The sequence below is a fragment of the Trachemys scripta genome, chromosome 5 (genome assembly GCF_013100865.1).
Source record: "Trachemys scripta elegans isolate TJP31775 chromosome 5, CAS_Tse_1.0, whole genome shotgun sequence".
In the NCBI taxonomy this organism is placed as follows: domain Eukaryota; kingdom Metazoa; phylum Chordata; order Testudines; family Emydidae; genus Trachemys; species Trachemys scripta.
In genome coordinates, this window is record NC_048302.1 from 113,690,930 (window position 1) to 113,712,498 (window position 21,569).

Below are 21,569 nucleotides of genomic sequence, written 5' to 3' on the forward strand. Positions count from 1 at the left end.
CAGGTCCAACACAAATTAAGCACTGTGTTTAGTAAAGGTGAGGAGTGCAGCCATGGTGGTAGCAGGAGTGGAATCTGGATGGGGTACCTTGAAAATCTAGGACTGGCCCTGTTTATGTTAAACTATGGCTGCTGCAGTAGAATTGGTTACTGTAGATCAGTGGTTCTCAACCGGTGGCTCGCAGGCCGTTTGTGGCCCAATCAGCACATAGCTGCGGCCCATGTGACATCCTCAGGGCCATACAGGCAATATATATATTGTGTGGATGCGGCCCACATAACACATAGAGAGCTGCATATGCAGCCCACAATAGTAAATAGGTTGAGAATCACTGCTGTAGATTCATAGACGAATTAACATGTCGGACTGTTTTGAATAAGAGACCTAGGCACCCATCATCAGTGTTGCCAACTTTCATGTTTAATTGCAAGTCTCATAATATTTGGAGGTTATTCTTAAAGCTCCAGCTCCTGGAGATATGCACTTGTGAGAACTAGAGTTTTTATGGGGGGGGGACTTTTGGCCCTCATGATTGCAGAGGAAAGCCTGAAATCATGAACCAAATGTATACTAAATACTCAAACTAAAAGGCAAATAAAGTGAACCCCCAAAAATATTTTTAGAGTCTCATGATTTGAGTTCTTGGGGTTTGCAATAATGCATTATGTAATCAATAGCTTTGTGCCTTGTGGGTTTAGATTGTCAAGCAAATTTCTTCCATGGATTGTGGGCTAAACTCATCCCTTATGTAACAGTAATGAAATCACAGATTCACACAGAATGAACTTGGCCCTGTGTTTACAAGTCTATGCATCTTTACTCATTGTCATGTGTTTTTTTTTTCCAAATCAGTTACTGGCAATTGTCCACCAGGTGGCAATAAAAGCCTTATTTAACAGAAGTGAATTATATTTTTGTGTCTTGCTTCAGATGACTGCATGACCGATATCATGGCTCCAATTCAGTAATTAAGCCTGGTTTATTTGTTTATACATACTCTGTATGCAGTCAGAAAACTCTTGCCCTATGCGCTATCTGCAATTATAAAACCTGTTCATTTATATTAGTGTGTGGTTATGCAGTTAATAAACTGGGTTGAAATCTGGAACTCTAACAGTAAACTGTAACAAAGTGATTTCTTGACAATGCTTGCTATTAGAGTAAAAGCTGGAGCAGTCACCATTTCCACCAATAGCAAGGATTTGTGCAGGCTTCAATCTGTGGCTATTATGCACGGATAGCGTATCAAGTTTCATAATGTGGGTTATCACTGTGTGTCTTGGCAATTTATGTTCTTGTTTAGTCTGAAAAATCAGTGCTATATTTTATGAGCCATTGATTTAGCTAAATACATTCAATATATTCTTCTGGTTTTTAGATTTTGCAGTTCTCCAGGGATAACTAAGTTCACCAGAAGCAATGAGTAAGACTGTGCAAAAGAATATCAATGCTCAGTTTTATTTAGTTGCGTTATCTATATTCCAACAAATATTTCATTTAAAAAACAATATAGGCTTCCCAATAACATCTACCCCTACACATATTGTTGTCTGATTGGCCTGGGTGATTAGCCAATATTCTGGGCCTTGCAGGATTGTTTCTGTGAGGAGGAGAAATTGATTATGTGAGACAGATATACACCTCTACCCCGATGTAACGCTACCCGATATAACATGAATTCAGATATAACGCGGTAAAGCAGTGTTCCGGGGGGGCGCGGCTGAGCACTCCGGTGGATCAAAGCAAGTTCGATATAACGCGGTTTCACCTATAACGCGGTAAGATTTTTTTGGCTCCCGAGGACAGCGTTGTATCGGGGTAGAGGTGTATTATTTGGTACAATCCTGTTTATTTACAAAGCAGTATGGATTAAAAATATTTTAAAAATTTGGTTTATTTATTTAGATTTTTAAAATTTAAATACATTTTTTTAAAAATATATATAAATTTGAAATGATTAAACCTATATTAAGGCCTCAATTTAGTATAATCTATTAAAATAATTTAAAGTTAAATAAAAAATATTCAAGCCAATATTTGCTGCCAAAGCTTTAAAGAAAATCAAACCATTGAATTGGTGGAAGTCACTGGCTAAGGACATGAACCAGAATTTGTTGAAATGCTAAACCAGTTTTGACCGCAGTAGCCTCTTTTGCAGGTACGGAGAGAATACCATATTGTCTTTATTTCAGTTTATTTGACTAGTTCAGTTCAATGACTAGTTCATTCAAAGATAAGAAACCAAGTGGTTGAAAAAGCATGAAAGTTTGTTTCCGCTACCACTCTGAATAAAAATATGTGAGGGTGGGATCTACTAGTTTTAAAACCTTGAAGGACATGGTGACCCGAAGCAATCAGTTCAATACTCCAACTACAGAACTTTCTTTGTTTAAAAATAAATCAGTTTTAAATGCAAAACATGTTTTGCTACTTTCCTTATGTATCCCGCACATTTAAGGTTGTTTATTAGTTTACATAAAACTATTTTAAAATACTAGTTTTGTGAATTATAATTGAATTCCAGCTTCCATCCAAATACTGCTTGATGCGAGTTGCAATTAAAAAATTAATCTATTCAATAAGAAATGCATCATTAACCATTTTCTAACATAATTAAAAGGTAAAATTTAAGAATCTGAATTAAATGTAATTTAAGGTAAATAATTACTTGTATAAAAAGCATGCATAGATAGTATATCCTGGTTAGCAAAAAAGAGTACCAAATTTAGTGTAAAGGTTATATTTAATTGCAAATCAGCATGTTTTAAGGAGGATCAACATCTCTTTAGGAAAAGTAAAAATCTAAACCAAGATTAAAATTGATGTTTTAAATCAAGGTTTCCTGCTTGTTACATAAATAATAAAATCAGCACTTTAAATCACTTTGATTTAGATCAATCCATCCTGTTACAAAGAATGTGCAAAATCCAGTTTCCCTGATTATAGTAAGAACAGACAGCATGCCTTCCTTGTTCACTATTTCCAAATGTGCCCTCTAGTCAGTTCTGTGCACCAGGAGCTCTGTGTCTCTGACCTCACTCGGGGCCATGCTTGATTGTTTCAATTGCTGCATCCTGGCTTTCTGCATCTAACACACAGCTTGACAAACATTTTCCCAGCCCTCCTGCTTGTAACCAATCCCAGGGAAACCCCTCACACCACATGGCTTAGCCCTGCTCAAGCTTTGCCATCTGCTGAAGACACTGGGCCAATAGCCTCCTACTGTTTCCAGCTATCACTACATAAAGGAGTATTAATTACTCCTTCCACTTAGACTGAAACAAGAGTGCTTAGTACACCAATTGGCTTTAACCAGGTCTGCAACTGTCTGCAGATCAAAGATAACAGCCATTGAGTTCTTCCAGCACAACAGTATAGAAATATAGTTGAAATTTGAAAAATAGTTTAAAAGCAGGTGCTGCTGCCACTACTTCATTGTCTCCCTTGCTACCCTTACCAGATTGAATACACCATCCCTTCCAGCTAACACAACTCTCAAAACTACCAAGTCAACACCCTTGTGATGGGTTGGATCACAGAAACCCCCCTGGGACCTGCCAACTGATGTGCCAAGACTACTACTGCTCCTGTTTTCCCTGCCAGCTCAGGACTCCAGCACCCTGTCTTGCTGCGCCAGACACTCCCATCTGCTCCAACAAAGACCCAGGGTCTGAATTACTTGCCCCAAAGCTGCAGGTTTACCTGAAAACAGCTCACAGAAGTGTGCTTGTCTTTAGCACTCAGATGCCCAACTCCCAATGGGGTCTAAACCCAAATAAATCCGTTTTACCCTGTATAAAGCTTAAGCATGGTAAACTCATAAATTGTTCGCTCTCTATAACACTGATAGAGAGATATGCACAGTTGTTTGCTCCCTCAGGTATTAAAACATACTCTGAGTTAATTAATAAGTAAAAAGTGATTTTATTAAATACAGAAAGTAGGATTTAAGTGGTTCCAAGTAGTAACAGACAGAACAAAGTCACCAAATAAAATAAAATAAAATGTGCAAATCTATGTCTAATCAAACTAAATACAGATAATCTGACCCTTAGAGAGGCTTCAGTACGTTTTTTCCTCAGACTGGACACCTTCCAGGCCTGGGCACAATTCTTTCCCCTGGTACAGCTCTTGTTCCAGCTTAGGTAGTCGCTAGGAGATTCTTCATGATGGCTCCTTCTCTCTTCCTGTTCCGTTCCACCCCTTTATATATCTTTTGCATCCTGCGGGAACCCTTTGTCCCTCTGGGTTTCACCCCACCTCACTGGAAAAGCACCAGGTTAAAGATGGATTCCAGTTCAGGTGACATGATCACATGTCACTGCAAGACTTCATTACCCACTTGCCAGCACACACTTGCCAGCACACAGGAAGACTTACAGGTAAAATACAGCCATCTGCAGACAATGGTCCTGGTTAATGGGAGTCATCAAGATTTCAAACCACCATTAATGGCCCACACTTTGCATAATTACAATAGACCCTCAGAGTTATATTTTAGATTTCTAGTTTTAGATACAAGTGGTACATTTATACAAATAGGATGATCACACTCAGTAGATTATAAGCTTTGTAATGATACCTTACAAGAGACCTTTTGCATGAAGCATATCCCAGTTACATTATATTCACTTATCATCATATTTTTATAAAACCATATAGACTGCACAACATCACAACCCTTTCTTACAAATCCAAAATCTTCACCCCTTGGAGTGGGGACTCACAAGCCATCCTTTACCAAATGAACAATTTTACCCCTCTACCTCCTCCAAGAGTTCTCAGGTCTCTTTATCAGCTCCTTCAGCACAGGTCTCACTCAGAAGAGGGAAATGATTTATAGACCTGCCTCTGTTCCCATAGTTTCCATGATCCTTGAGATCTACAACTCTTTCTAGGCTGAAATTAGTAAAAGGCCTGCATGTAATAGGCCAGCATGTCCTGTTACAACCATAAAAAGCCAGAAAATCCCTAATTTAGTCATCACCCTTGCAACCTAGACCCAGCATTTTGTTTTCTACTCGTTATCTCACCCAAAATAGCATGCCTCCACCTTCACACAAGATGGCCATCCTTTATCTCTTGCTGCGTAGAGAGGTTAAAAATGGAAGTTGAACTGAAATAGAAGGTTTACGTTAAATTGTAGATTTTTAGTTGATGGTTATGTTGAAGCATGATGTGTAAGAAGATTGTGATTAGAAGGATTTTTTTTAATGTGGACATAGTTTACAATTGGGTTTCTTTAAATGTGCCAATTATAGTATCTGCATCTCGGGGCCTCAAACCTCCAACATGAGACTAACTAGAACACCCCTAGGGAAGTGCCTCCTTAGTCCATCATACTGCTGGGCTGTAACTTCTGTGCTGGGTTTCTAAATGGTACAGCACAGTTTTATATCTGGTCTTCCCAAAGGCCTGTGCAACCCCTTAGGCCCCTAGAGCTCCAGGCAATGTGCCAGCTTTGCCTGCTACTGCCGAGCCTATCTCCCTACATTCTTTGGGATGAATGGACTAGTGAGCAAGCTGGCATGATCAGAAAAACAGAAGAAGGTGCAGAACTTGACATTTCCATCAGCTACTCTCAGTGCAGCTCAAACCAGCTATCCTGAATCAAAGGACTGACTTTTTTTAAGAGTTCAGAAGTAGCTTATGCTATGTCCAATGTATCCGAGTAGGAGAATTTGTAGGATTGTAGGAGTGAGGTTGTTTAGCTAGAGTAGCCCAAAGAAATGTGGGCAAAAAGGGAGCATTTGAAAGCATTTTCTCTACAATAGTAAATATTTTCCTGAAAAAAATTATGTAGACAAATCAATAAAACATTATTGTGCCAAATGTGCAGAATAAAATCAAGCACTGAAGTGTAAACCAAGGATTTTAATCCTGCCCTAAGTGCAAATCTCAACACAACCTTAATTATGCAACTGCTGCAGATGTCTTTATAATTTGGGCTTATACAATGTAGTTTTGAAGCTAGTAAAATAAGGCTCATCCCACCTCACTTGGTCTTAAATCTGTTTATAACACTGAAAGCTATAAAGGAAACTATAAAGTGCTATGTGTCAAATAACACAGCTTTTGTAGTGGCTTTGGCTATAGAAGCCAATTACATTTTATTTATTTACCATTAGCAGTAAGAATGTTTATCATCATAATTGGTATTATCTTGATACTACCTGTGTCACTGTTAGGAAAAATTACCCAAGTTGAACAGAATTTAACTACCATATATAACTTCCTCTAAATTCAATAGGAACTGAATTGCTAAAGCACAAGCACCTCTGAAAGTTTAGAAAGCAACTAAAGGTATATTTTAACTATTACACAAGTTAAAATAGTTATTAACTTTTTAAGAGCATCTTGTTTTCTACATGTCCTAAGTGTATAGGGCTATGGAATATTCTGATGTGGTTCCCTTGGTCTCCTCTGTTGAACCTGTTCCACTGTGGATAAATAATTAAAACATCCATAGGAACAGGACAACTAAATTCTGGGTCTGTCAGGTCAGTGCTTTACAGAGCACAGAGTCAGGCTTGTGCTTGTGCTGTCGCTGGCCCAATGATTCTTCCATTATTCAGTTACACTTCAATAGCTTCACTATTGGGCCCAAGAGAGCGAGAGAAAACATGGGAATGAGACTGTAGCCTGGTGGTTAGAGCACTCGTATGGGAGACCCAAGATCCAGTCCTCATGCTCCAATGATTTTTTAAAATTATTTGTCCTCCGTGAAACAGCTTAAATAGATGAGACTGAAGGAGCCCCACATCAGAACATCCTATATTCCAGTGGTTAGAGTACGCATATGAGGTGGCAGATGCCTATTCAAATTCTTTCTCTTTCAGGTAAAGGGGGTCTAGAACTGGATGTCTCCCACATTTCAGGTGAGTAACAAGAGATGTACCAGAACACTATCTCAGGTGAGTGAGTCCTCTTCTTTCCCCACCCCCACCCTGCTGTTTTGTATAAGCTCACCTATAGGGGCCCAAGCTGGTAGGTGAGATCTGAGCATGTTTGCTTGTCTGGGCCTTGCCAACAAGTTAGGTGGAGGAACGCCTGTCTTCCCCCATTCATGACTCACTCTGGAGTTCAGGTGTCTGGACACTTGGTTCAGTGAGGCAGTGCACATGTGCAGAGGCAGAAATGTAGGCAGCTTGGGAACTTTTAATGCATCAAATGAGTTTAGGTGCCTATAGGATTCTGGGCCAATTGAGTAGGGGTTTTGTGAATACCAGTGGGGTCTGATTCTGGGATTTAGGTACCTAAAGTGGAAGTTAGGTGCTTAAGTCCTTTTGTAAACCTAGACCCTAGGGCCAGATTCACAAAGGTATTTAGGCACCTAAAGATGCAAATAGGAACCTAGGGCATTTTCAAAGGTACCTAACTCCTTAGGTGCCCATCTGTTTTTTAAAACCCAACTAGGCATCTGTCAGAATCTTTAGGCACCTAAATACCATTACAAATCTGGTCCTCAATTTCTAGTGAAAGTGGGGTGTCTAATTCTCTTACGGTTTGTCTACCCACAGAAGTTATACTGGTTTAACTAAAACTATCATAGTTATACCAGTACAATCCCTACTATGGATGAATGTATAATTGTATAAAGGTGCTTTATATTAGCATAGCTATTCCCATATGGGAAGAATAATAAGCTAGACCAGTATAAGGTGCCGGTATAACTGTGTCCACCCTAGGGGTTGTACTGGTATAACTATTCAGTTTTTAAAAAATCAATGACTGTTATAACCAGTACAAAAATTGTGTGTAGAATAGGCCAAAGTCTCCTTTGAAAATCCCAGCCTAAAAGCATCATGGTGAGCCCACTGCTTTAAAAAGCTTTTTGGGGGGTCATAGAGAACCTATTTAGATTGACATCTTGATAATCTTCTGCCAAAGGCAAAGATTAGAAACTGGAGAGAAGATCTCCGAGAAAGTAAAGACTTTCAAATCCAGTATGCTTTGTTTTTTTAAACATCTTTCCATTTGGATCAAGACCATTTAATGACATAGCAATAGCCACACCGAGGAACAGTCATCTGTGAACAATGGCAAAAAGTATCCTGTCCTTGATGCTACTGATCTACTGGCAAGCTTTTATACCATTGAAAACTGGGTATTGATGGGTAGGTTGCAACATTTGGCAGTAGTGCTCAAAACAGCTCTTCAGTGGTTGAGCTCATTCTTATTACAAAAGGCCTCAAAGCTGGTGATGGACACTTGCCATGTCATCACCTGAGTTCCCTTTATGGGGTGCCACAATTCCCCTGACCTCCAATATTCAACATCTGGGCACACTCTTTAAGAAAGATGTGAACAGACTGGAAAGAGTTCAGATGAGAGAGAGAAAAATATCAAAGGTTTAGAAAACATGACCTATGAGGAATGGTTCAAAGAACTGGACATGTTTAGTCTAGAGAAGAGAAGGCTGAGGAAGGACCTGATAAGTCTTCAGACATGTTCAGGGCTGGTTTAAAGAGGTTTCAAAGAACAGATTAGACAGACACCTGTCAGGGATGGTCTAAGTATACTTAATCCTGTCTCAGTGCAGGGGGATGAACTAATGATGTCTTGAAGTCCCTTCCAGCCCTAGTTTTTTTTATGATTACATAATCTTATATATGAGAATACTAGGAGATATTGTAAAGGATTGTAGTGGGCTGAGATATCACCAGTGATACACAGCTGCTTGTCTCTTTACCTGTTGAGCTGTCTCAACTATCTCATTAACCTGTAGACATTTTTTGCTTGGGTAAGAGGCAACTGGGTCAAGTTCAATCAGAATTAAACTGAGGCAATTCAGTGAATTGAGCAAAATGCCTATAGGAAATTGGGAGATTTGTGCACCCTTCTTTTTGAGGTGCAAGGTCCAGAATTAAGGAGCTTCAGCATGGAAGTCCATATTGCACCAGTACCTCAAATTAACTGTTATCATTTCCACATACTCCAGAAGCTGTCCTTTTATCTCTCTTTGTCCTCAAGACAAGCATTCAGCATTTGGCTAATTTGCTCCTACTTGGACTTCAATTTTGCTTATTGCATTGGATGTTGTAAGGATTACTTAATTCATGTTTGTCTAGTGCTTTGAATATGGAAAGTGCTCTGCAAGTGTTCTCGGAAGCTGCAGTATATGGTTTTCCCCTCATGAAGGAGGCAAAGGCATTAGTAACATCTGCTACCCTCATTCTGTCCTCAGCCTAGCACTTAAGACATCCTGCTCCCCTATGTTTCTCTTAGGCAGTTGGATGTCCTTGATGTCAGTTCTGATTCAGGATATTGATTTAAGGGACTTCCTGAATATATTTGGCAGAGTTCTTCTGATGCAGTCTTTAATTCTTGGTATGAAGCCCTTCGATCTGGGCCAGTTCATTCTTGGTCATGTCTCTTATTTTTCACAATCTTTTCTTTTGTGGATAATTCTCCTTCAAAACTCCAAATCATCACAACCCACTTTGATGTATTTTTTAACTGGCCAGATCCTGGGCCTTTTCATTTTTAGCCATTTTGAGTCTTTTTTTTTTCCTAAAATGTCTAGTATCTGATGCCTCTGATGGGAGCTTTATAAAATATAAAATAGCAATATATAATATAAAAATGAGCAATTAAATAAATTACCATCAATAATGAATATTTTATTGAAGACAAGGAGAAAAGATTTTCAAATATTATTCTCTCCAAGTATTTTGCTCTCTGGCTGCATTACATGAGGCACAAATCTGAATATCAGTAGTTGTGTGCTAGTTGACATCTGTGGTGTCTGGATGTGGCTGGTCATGCTTTTCATTTTTTCAACTAATTGAACAGAGTTATCCCTTAAGCGACAACATCTTGTGGGTCTAACACTTACTTTCCCCCTTGAGTCGCTACTTATACTACCTGCTGCATTTTTTCGGTTATGCCTCTTCAAAGGATCTCCACTTGTAGGGACTGTCAGTGTAAAGGAACCAAAATGGATTACAAGGAGAGGAGAAACTCAGCACTTTAAGCCACAATGGGGCTCTAATCTTATAAAGATGTGTACATATGGTACACTCATCACTCTGGATAAAGGTTTTTCATATGCATTTTCCATTAAAGCAAATGACACCGACATAAACCCATGTGCATCCAGAGTGTAGAAACACAATAGTATCCTGTACGAATAGCAGTACATATTAGTAAAATGCCCCTACTCCTACCAGATTATTCATGAGGATTATAAATAAAACAGCCTCACATCATTTCCAGTGGCATCCTGACAGACATCTCCTGACTCAATGAATTGCTGTTTACTAGTTATCTTTATTTGCAATCCTTTTTCAAGTTTTCAGTCCACTGTATTTAAAATTTTGCAAAAAAGTTTAATTGCAATATACACTGCTGCATTCCATTCGTCCATTCTATCTAGTAATTCAGTCAAAAGAATCTAGTTAATCTGGCATGATTTGTTTAGTAGACAAACATATTGTTCATTAATCATAATTCCATTGATTTTCAATGGGAGTTAGGAGCCTAACTCACTTAGGTGCTTTTGTAAATCTTACTAGACCCTTACCTGCATCTGTAGCTCTATGCAACCTAAAGTCCAGTCCACAAGGTAAACAGAGACAGGTGACTAGTGGGATTTTCAAAAGCTCCTAGGGGGGTACGGGGCCCAGGACATTAGAAACTCTTCTTCCTGCTCCCGCCCCACCCCCACCCAGTTCTGCCCACTCCCTCGAGCGCACTGCATCCTCGCGGTAGGCGCTGGGAGGGAGGGCGAGACGCTGATCGGCAGGGCCCGCTGGCGGGTAGGAGGCACTGGGGGGAGATTCTGGAAAGGGGCTCCTCCTCGCACCCCACCGTTGCTCGCCCGCCCACCTCATCTCCCCACCCGCGGGGGCCACCAAAGTACAGGGCCCAGGGTGGTTGCCCCAATTCACCGTACCCAAGGGACAGTTCTGATCTTAGGCACCCAACTCCCGGTGACTTTCTAATAGGCACTTTTGAAAATCCCACTAGGCACCTACATCTTTAGGAGCATAAATACCTTAAAATCTGAACCTAAGTCCCTTTTGAAAATGAAATTTAAGCTTCTAAGGCTCTGTCTGCACTAAAGACTTCTTCTGCCATAGCTGTGTTGCTCAGGGGTGTGAAGAGGTGTGATCCCTGACCGACATAGCTGTACTGGCAGAAACCCCTAGTACAGATGCTATTATACCCACAAAATTGTGCTTTTAGTTATATAGTTTAGTTTGCTTATGTGGGGTGGTTTTACTGAATCAGTACAAAGCACAGCTTGGCCAGTATAGCTGTGTCCACACTAGACACACTTTGCCAGCATAGTATACTGGTATTCCTGTATAGGTAAAGCACTCCAAGTGTAAATATGGCCTGTGCTATTTAGGTGCTTTTGAAAATGTTACCTAAGGTCCCTGTCCTGAGGAGCTTGTGAAATTTCAGTATTGCCTCCAAATAATTGCAACCACATTTCTATCCCCATCAAGTACTGAGCACATTTAGGAATTGTGGTTTAAATTCTCAGAAGTGACCAATGATTTTAGGTGTCTCAAATTAAGACACCTGTGACGGGATCTGATCTTCAAAGAGGATCCCTGCTCAATGGTTTCTGAAAATCAGGCTTCTTCTAAGGTGCTTCAGGTTGGGTACCCAACAATTGATGTACCCAAAATCAATAGTCCCTTTTGAAAATTTCAGCCTATGGCTATTGAAATTAAAGCAAAAATTACCTGAAAATTGTATATCAGGCTGTAGCTGCAAAATTATCTAAAAAGTACACACACAAAATAAAGATCTGAAGAGGTCCAAATTTTCACCCTGGCCTCTATATTAGCATCCAGAAAAACGGTAGTTAGATATGAGTGCCCAATCAATCTATTTGCATACACAAATTCTATTTACACACACAAATGATAATGAGCTCAACATTGTTTAACAAATGTAAAGGCAGTGTGTTTAATATATTAATCTGTTTATAATTACATTTTATTGTAGAAGAGCTTTTTCTTCCTGCATTATATAAGACTTTGTCCTAATATTTTTTTAAAGATAAATTGATTTGATTTAGCTGCAGGCTAACTGCAGTTTTTGAGTATTATTTGTCCTATTTTTTTCCTTTGCTTTCTCTGAGGAATTACATAACTTTTTCATTTCTAATGACTTTTGCCTAAATATAAAACTGTGGCATTATATTATACACCTCCTTTGGCTCCAGACCAACTGGTTCAAGGCCAAAGAGAAGTCTATAATCATATCCCAGAATGCTCGGTGAAGACTTTTACTTTTTTTTATTTTTTAAATAAGTGGTTCAGCAGGTAAGTTGGTATTTAGTTGAAACTGGTCTTATCCTTAAAATTGCACCTAATGCTCTCAATTAATAAAAGGTCACTTGAATATATATGTGACCATGTGCATTTTGGATGCTATCTGAAATCCATGTGTAGTGGCAATTTGTAAAATAGCCAAAACATGATTGTGTTTTGACAAAGCAGACAAGAATGACTTTTGTGATTTAAATGAACTTAAATCACAAGCAGGATTAACCTGTGCAGAGACCACTAAAAGCTCTATCTCGATTTACTTCTAGGCCAGGGGTTCTCAAACTTCATTGCACTACGACCCCCTTCTGACGACAAAAATTACTTCACAACCCCAGGAGAGGGGACAGAAGCCTGAGTCCACTCGAGCCCCACTGCCCCGGGTGGTGGGCCAAAGCCCAAGCCCCACCGCTCTGGGCAGGGGGGGCCAAAGCTGAAACTCCAGGGCTTCAGCCCCAGGCAGGGGGCCTGCAACCTGAGTCCTGCCACTCAGGGCTGAAGCTCTCAGACTTTGGCTTTGGCCCTGGGCAGTGGGGCTCAGGCTTCAGCCCCAGGCCCCAGCAAGTCTAAGCCAGGCCTGGCAACCCCATTCAAAAGGGGTCGCGACCCACTTTGGGGTCCCAACCCACAGCTTAAGAACCGCTGTTCTAGAGAATCTGAGCACCTGCAGCTCCCATCTACTCCAGTCCGATTTATGGGTGCTGTTTAAATCTGAAACTCAGAGTCACTTTTATTTAGGAGCCTAAATGTGAATTTAGGAGCTTAACTTTAGGCATCCAGATTTGCAAAATAAATTGGCGAATATCTTCCACATGTTCAAATATTCCAGTCTAGAACACCACATTTCTTAATCACTGATTACATTTCTGAATTCTCATATGTCTGAGATTAATATCCCCTTGAATTAGTAGATTTTACCTCTTTATTACCATTCTTTCATTCCCGCCCAGGTCATCTCTAAGGGTTGGTCTACACTTACAAGTTAGGTTGACATAGCTATGTCAGTCAGTCAGGGGTACGAAAAAAACCTCACCCCTGACCAACATAGCTAAACGGCCTTAATGTAGATGCAGCTATGTTCCATCTTCCATCAACGTAGCTAACTTTGTCTAGGGAAGTGTTTTTTCTACTCCAATGGAAAAACCCCTTGCATCAGTGTAGGCTGCATCTACACTATGGAGATTTGTCAGCATAGCTACGCTGACATAGCTATGCTGGTATAGTCTCCATAGTGTAGACACAACCTTAGTACAGTATTAATATAGAATAACCAGAGAATCACTGTTTTTTTGCATATTTTATGTTACTGCTTTTAACACTGTCAGGTCTTCATCTTTGTCTCTAACCTGATAGTTTTTGATCATTCACTGAAGAGTAACTACCAGATGTGTTTATTAATACAAACATTTCTTCATCCATTTCAACATGAATATCTGACAATTTAATTAAAATCCACCCTTAAAAGTCTGTCACATACTCATTGTCACTTTTGTTTTCTTGGTTTGTACGTTAGGGAAGAAGCATAGGTTTATGATTCAAGGAATTGAATTCTATTTCCACCTCTGCCACGCGTGTCAAGTTTCCTTGAGTACGTCACTTAACCTCTCCGAGCTTCAGTTTCCCCATCTGCATAACAATAATTAATACTAAACTACCTTACAAGGCTGCTGCTAAGATTAATTCACTAATGTTTGCCATGTGCTTTCAGATCTTCAGATGTAATAAACTCAATACTAGCAGTAGCCAGTGTGTATTTGCAAAGATTACTGGTTTGTTTAAAAAAAAAAAAAAAAAGGATTAGTGGTCTGAGATCTGTTTGATTTAAAGAAGCTATTCTCTCTTCACTACATGCAGGTGCAGCCCTCTTTTAGCATTAAACACAGATATGTAGAGGACTGAGTGCCTTTGAATAAATAAACTGGTGGGACAGCTGGCAAACAACAACAGCTAACACTTTCTTCTTTATTTCAGCAGAGTGTGTGTCTTTTTATGAAAGCTTTTGTTGCACAAGCAATTGCTGCATTGTTCTGCATCAGCACTGTTCCTAATCCTGATTTGGGAGCATCAGCTGATAACTTGACAGGGTGTGACACATGGTATGTTAAAGTGTTTTCAGCTGCATTGACATGATAAATTGTAATGGCTCCAAAAGAGCCAATTCAGTTGATTGTGGCAATGAACCACAAACTGCAAAGACGACTATACATGGCAGATGTGTATGCAGCATCTTTAAGGCTGAACATGTCAATATGCACATGAGTAATTTTCTCGTTTAAATTATTTTTGAAAAGAAAGGGACTTACTCCTCTTTATAAAGAAACAAAAATTTATACTTAAGCACTGGTGAAAATGAAAATCCTAGTAATCTGCTGTCCAGTCCTGTTGGTTGAAGTGTGCACCTTGCTAGAACTGTTTCACATTCTCCATTTCCATATGGAGAGAAGCCTCTACAGCACCTCCAATCCCTAAACCCTCTCTCAGACTGAGAACTTGACATGATTGATACATACTCTGGTCACAACAGGACATAGCTTGCCCTGTCTACTTGTTCCTCCCACCACACCTCCTTTGTTTGTCACAATCTTAATATTATTTAAACATATTAGGCCACATTCATTCCTAGTACAACTCTATTCTATTGCAACAGGGATGTATTTGGTCCAAATTTGGCCATAGTCTGCTCTGTTACAAAGGTGAATTGTATTGGTATGAGAGCAGAATTTGCCTCAATTTTATTACAGTAAACAAGATTTTATTCTAGTATAATTTCTAAGAATAACTGCCAGTAGAGACAAGTTTAGCATACTTCCTATTTGCACAGCCAGGGCTTCTTTTCAGTTCACTATGTAACACTACAACTATTTACTACAAACTACATGAGTATCATTTTTACATTTTGCTTGTGGTAGTATTCAGGGTGCACACTCCATGGACCAAATTCTGCTGATTTACATCTTTGTAATGTCAATGAACTCCGTGAGATTCCAGAGCAAGTAAATCAGAGCACAATTTGACTTAATGAGTCAAGCCAATGGTGAGCAATTCCACTACTAGGTTGTTTGTTCTGTTGCCTGCCCACCAGTTTTTTTTGTTTTTTTTAAAGCACAAACAAGTATAGCATTTTCTCAGAGATCACTAACTTTAGCTAAAGATTGCTGTCCCATGACTGTATACCTCCACACCAGGGATGTGTATTATATGTTGTGCACTGGTCACTTGCTTGATTCTGTACAAGACACACTATCAGGAGGAGGATTTTACAATCGATTGAGCAGACATAGCAAAATGACACGCAACAGGAAACGCAGAGGAAAGAACAGTACATGTTTTTTAAAATATAGTGAATTTAATATTCTGCCTTTTGCATCCTTCTGGGAGAAGTGAGGTTTTTTTTTAGGAGAGATGTGAATGAGAAACAAGGAGGGAGCCAGTGTATTGGGAATACATGGGAATGTATCACTCCATTCATGAAGCAGCATAGAAAAAAACAAACGTGGGAATAGGAGAAGGAAATAAAGAATGCATGAAATTCTAGTGTGTCTTAGTCAAGTCTAGTATTTGTAGAGAATAGTAAAACCAAATTTCAACATCTATGAATGAAAAGGTATTAGGGTTAAGCACAACTTCTACTCATAATTCCTTTTCTTCACTGGCACTGACTGAAGGAGCTCTGCAGCTTTTCACGACCTCAAAAAACAGCAGAAATGGGGAATATTCCTCCTCTCATTTATGTCATGACCAAACCAGTGTGATGAAACATGAATTGAACATGCAACTGATGACTTAGGTTATCTGTGGAGCATAAACAAAAATATTTCCAAGCACACAATTGTGGCAGATAGTTTTGAGGGTAGAATCTATCTCGCTAAAATGCTCCTCTGTAACTTATTTGGAAATTTCCCCCTTTTATGAGACAATAGAAAGAAATTTAGGTGATGTGTATTAGTCCATGAGTGGAGAGTTTGGTAATACCAAGTCAGATTGTCATAAAGCAGTCAGGATTTTGAGAATTAGATAAGGGTATTCCACTGTACAGTGGACTTAGCTGTGGCCTAAACACTTTAGCTAACAGCTCTGTTTCTGTGGCTTGCCAAAAAAGATGTAAAAAGAGACCTGGGGACCAAAACTAAACTTAAAAACTGGTGTTTGTGGAAGGTTCCTACAACACATCAGTGATTGGGGCTGTAGTGGAAGATTAATTTTGTTTTGTTAAAAACAAAGTCTAGACAACAAGTGAAATCTAGCAACATCCAACTAGGAGATCCTGCAGTGGCAACTTCCGATTTGTGAATGTGGCAAGGTACTTCATAAAGACCTCATTCCTTATACTCTTCTACTGTAACCACTGGTAGCAATCTATCTATGACAACAGTTACGCATAAGCTGGAGATGAAACGGATCATAAACTCTCTGATGGCTAGTGCTCATTTTGTGTATCTAGTGTGCAAAGTGCAGGGCTTTGTCAGCCTGTGGCACTCCTTTTCTCAACCTCTAATATCTACCCCTTTTCCTGCTCTGCAGCTTGTAGCATTATGGGGCGAGCTGGGGCTGAGCAGGATGAACGGCTCCAAGCTATTCAGTACAGCAGTCAAGTTATTTGCTCACAGAAAGTGTTGAGCAGGCAGATTGCTATATGACATGAATATCTCTGGGTAGGACTGGGTCCTATATAGGGACATTTTTACAGCATGATCACTGTTCTGGAAATGCAGATCACCAAAGACTAGAAGAACCTATGCAGTGGGGGGTTATGCAGAACTCTAGTTGGTCTGGGATACTGCTGTCCTCCTCAATGGCCATTAGAACATAGAGGCATTTTCCCAGTGCATATGCTCAAAGAGGTATGTTTTTAGTAAGAGAGGGAAATTAGCTCTTTATACTTCTTATTCACATTGTATCATGCCCCGCTGCTTGGCTTTTCTGTGACTGTCAGTCCATCAGTGTTGATTACTTATCTGCTCACAGATCTCTCCTCTCTGCCCTCTCTTCCCTTTTGTCCATTGATATGCTTGTTAACTCTCTGTGTTTCATTCTTCTCCATCCTTGATTCTTTTGCCCCTTCTCCTATCACAAGGTCCTCCCTGACAACTGCCAGCTCTGGCTCACCCCCAACATCCATTTCCTCTGCTCCTGCTCTCACACTGCAGAGCGACTCTGCTGGAAATTGCGTGACCAGACTGACTTCCTCTGCTACAAATTAATTCTCTCCTCCTTCAGTTCAGCCCCCTGCTAAACAACTCCACTTCTCCAACTTAACTGAATTCCACACTTGCTCGCCCGGCTGCCTTTTCACCACCTTTGAGTCACTTCTCAAACCCTCCCCTCCTCTTTGCCTCCACTTCTCTCTCCGCACACAATTGTGCCAACTTCTTCCAAGAGAAAATTGACAAAATATGACATGGCCCTCTCCCTCCCGAGAGCTTGCCTTCCCTTCCCCTCCTACAACTCTCGCCGCCTTCTCCCCTGTCACAAATGCCAAAGTTTCTCAACTGCTCTCCTCTAACCCCTCCAATGACCCATCCCATCTCCCATGTGCCCACTTTCATTTCCTCCCCTCCCCTCCCCTTACCTCTTGCTCTCCTCTGGCTCTTTCCCCTCAAAACACAAGTATGCTCTAGTCCAGGGTGTCTCAACCTTTTTGATACTAAGGACCAGTAGTGCAGCTGGGGGGGAGCAGCCGCTCCCACTGAGCAGAAAAGTGGCGCCTTTTTAATTTTTACTCACCCGGCAGCGCTCTGGATCTTTGGCGGCGCTAATACTCACCCGGCGACGCTCCGGGTCTTTGGCGGCACTTCGGCGGCGGGTCCTTCAGCTGCTTCAGGTCTGCTCTGGGTCTTCGACAGCACTTTGACGGCGGGTCAGTCGGGGTTTTTCTTTTTTCTTTCATTTTTCTTCGTGGCGGGTGGCCCCTGCTGCTAAAACCTGGCTTCGCCACTGCTAAGGACTAGCTTGCTGCCTTCCTAAACTGTGTCAGGGAGATCTCAGGGAATGGCGTGGGTCTACGGACCACTTGTTGAGAAATACTGCTCTAGTCTCTTCCATCTTAAGAAAACCTTTGTCTCTACTTGCCTTTCCAACTACTGCCCTACCTCCATTTTATCTCTAATCTCATTGAACTCACTGTCTTCAATCGCTGTCTGGAGTTCCACTCCTCCAATTCTATCCTAGGCCCTCTCAAATCTAGCTTCAGCCCCTTGTATTCCACTGAAACTGCTCTCCCACAGTCTCTAATGACTTTTTTCTAGCTAAAGATCAGAACCAATACTCCCTCCTCATCCTCCTTGACGTACCAGAAGAATCATAGAAATGAAGGGTTGGAAGTGTTGTGGTCAAAGACACCCACGCAATGATTTTAGTTCAAAGACTCAAGCCTGAGGCCAGTTTATTGACATACATACCAGTGCACTGGGGTATAGTCCGAAGACTGACACCCCGAGGGCCGCTCGCAGGCGGGCTTTTATTTCGTCAAACCGCAAATGAAGTACAAACAATGTGTCATGAGTTAAGAAATTAGGGTTGGGGTCAGTTCCTCCCCAAAACCGCGAGTTAAGAAACTAGGGTCGGGGTCAGTTCCCCTTCCCCCCAGGTACCTTCCTCATTTTTTCCGAGAATTGGATGTTTATTTGGGTAGAGGGGCGCTTGGTGGTTTTCCCCAGGGGTGGTACTTTGCACAAGTTTGGGTACATTTCTCAAGACACATGTTATTTTCCGGGGTCTTTTGGTTAAAGATTGGGGGGGGGTTTCCATGGGACGCCTAAAGAGGATCTATGATTGGCTATTTTTGCCACAGAAGGGACCTTGAGAGGTCATCTAGTCCATCCCCCCGTGCTGAGGCAAGACCAACTTTACCTAGACCAGTGGTTATCAACCACGGGTATGTGTACCCCTGTGGGTACTTAGAGGTCTTCCAGGGGGTACATCAACTCATGTAGATGTTTTATAACAGGCTACATAAAAAGCACTAGTGAAGTCAGTACAAACTAAAATTTCATACCGAGAAGGACTTGTTTATACTGCTCTATATACTGTATACTCAAATGTAAGTACAATATTTATATTCCAGTTGATTTATTTTATAATGATATGGTAAAATGAGAAATTAAGCAATTTTTCAGTAATAGTGTGCTGTGACACTTTTGTATTTTTATGTCTGATTTTGTAAGCAATTATCTAAATGAGATGAAACTTGGGGTACGCAAGATAAATCGGACTTCTGAAAGGGGTACAGTATCCTGGAAAGTTTGAGAACCACTGACCATCCCAAGTACACATATCAGCCACCTGTGATGGTCAGCCATGCTCTTCTTGAAATCTTGTCTTCCCTTGGCTTTGTGACTCTGTCCTCTCCAGCTTCTCCTCCTGCCTCTCTAATTGCACCTTCAGCAGGACCTTCAGAGGATCCTCTTCATCCCCTCCTCCAACCTTGGGAGGTTCCCCAAGGTTCTTCTCTCTTCACCCCTCATCTTTGGGTAGTCTCATCCACACACAAATTCAACTATCATCTGCATGCTGACAACTCACGGAACTACCTCTCAACTCCTGTCTCCTTCTAATTCTTCTAATCTAAAATCTTGGCCTGTCTCTCTGACATCCCTGTTTCTCTAACATTTCCTCATGGATGTCTAGCCTTCAGATCAAGCTATATGTGGCTAAAATAGAATGCCTGCTCTTGCCCTGGTCCATGTCCTGCCCACTACCTCCTTTCTCAATCACTACGTACACCACCACCATCAGGCCTGCCACGCAGGCTCATAACATGGGTGTCATCTTTGACCTGGACCTCTTTCTAAGTCCTCAGATCCAGTCTACGTCTAAATCTGACTGATTCTTTCTGCATACCGTTTCTAAGATACAGCCCTTATCCACCCACAAAGCTAAACCTCTGCTCAAGGTGTCATCATCTTGCATCTCAATTACTATAGCGGCCCTCTCTCTGGCCTTGGCACATGCAATCTTGGCCCACTCTTCAGAGTGTTGTGGCAGTGATCATTTCCCTAACATGTCACTTTGACCATATCACCCCTCTCTTTGAATCTCTTTACTAGCTCCTCCTTCTCGATCAAATCACACATAAGTTGCTTGTATTCACTTTCAAGGCCCTTCTTGGGCAATCCCCAGCCTCTCATCTCTCATTTTCAATGCTTGCCTCTGATTGGCCCATGATGCCAACCTCCATTACCCACTTATTAAATTTTCAAACAATCACATTTATGCGTTCTCCCATGCTGCTCCATATGCTTGGGAAATACTTCCCATAGAGGTCTGCAAAGCTACCTCATTATCTACCTTCAAATCCATCCTCAAAACTCTTCTTTGCTGTGATGTCTACAAAAGAATTGACAATGATTAGGCTGCTGGTGTGCAGAGGCCACTGCCTATCATGCTGACCAATACCATCTCACTGTCTGCCTATATTCCTCCATCTATCTGTCTATCCATTTGTTGTCTGGTTTTATTCTTAGGTTGTAAGTTCTTTGGGGGCAGGGACAGTATTTTGGCTCTGTTTGTACAGGGCCTAGCACAATGGGGTCCTGGTTCATGATGAGGGCTCCTAGGAACTACAATAATACAAATAATAAATAGTAATAAATAAAGGGCATATTTCATAGGTACAGTGTATGAAATGTGCTTGCTGGAATTAAAAAACGTACGTGAGTTTCCTCATATGCATAATCAATAGTGAGCTGTCTCAGTACATGCTAATTTTGCACATCTTTTAGCTAACTCAGGGATCCAAATGTAAAATCATAGACATTAGAGGTGGAAAAGACCTGCTCAGTCATCTTGTTAATCCCTTTGCCATTGCAAGTTTGTTCCCTATAGTATATTCTCAAGTACACTTGGGGGCATCATATGGATTTGTGACACAATGCGTGACTTTGGCTCCACAAACCAATGAATGGATTACACTCCCCCAGCTGTAGTTTATTCACTGGTTCAATTCAATAAACTCTGACTAGGGATACAAGCATTGCCAAAGTTAATTGATCAACTACGATAACCATTGCTTCAGAGAAGTCCTTCCTATATCATTTCCATTTGTGGGGGCAGATTTCACTACAGTATAGGTAATATTTGTTGTTTACTAACAAAGCCAAGAATAATTTGTAAAATGTTGCTTATAAGGTAGAAATATTATTCATCTTATTTATCCATCTCAACTCTGTGTGGGAGAACATAGCTCAGTGGGAATTGCAATTCCCTCTCATATATTATGTATACAGCATTTTGTTAGACATGTAGCGTACATCTTAGTAATGTAACAGCCATACAATTTTTGAC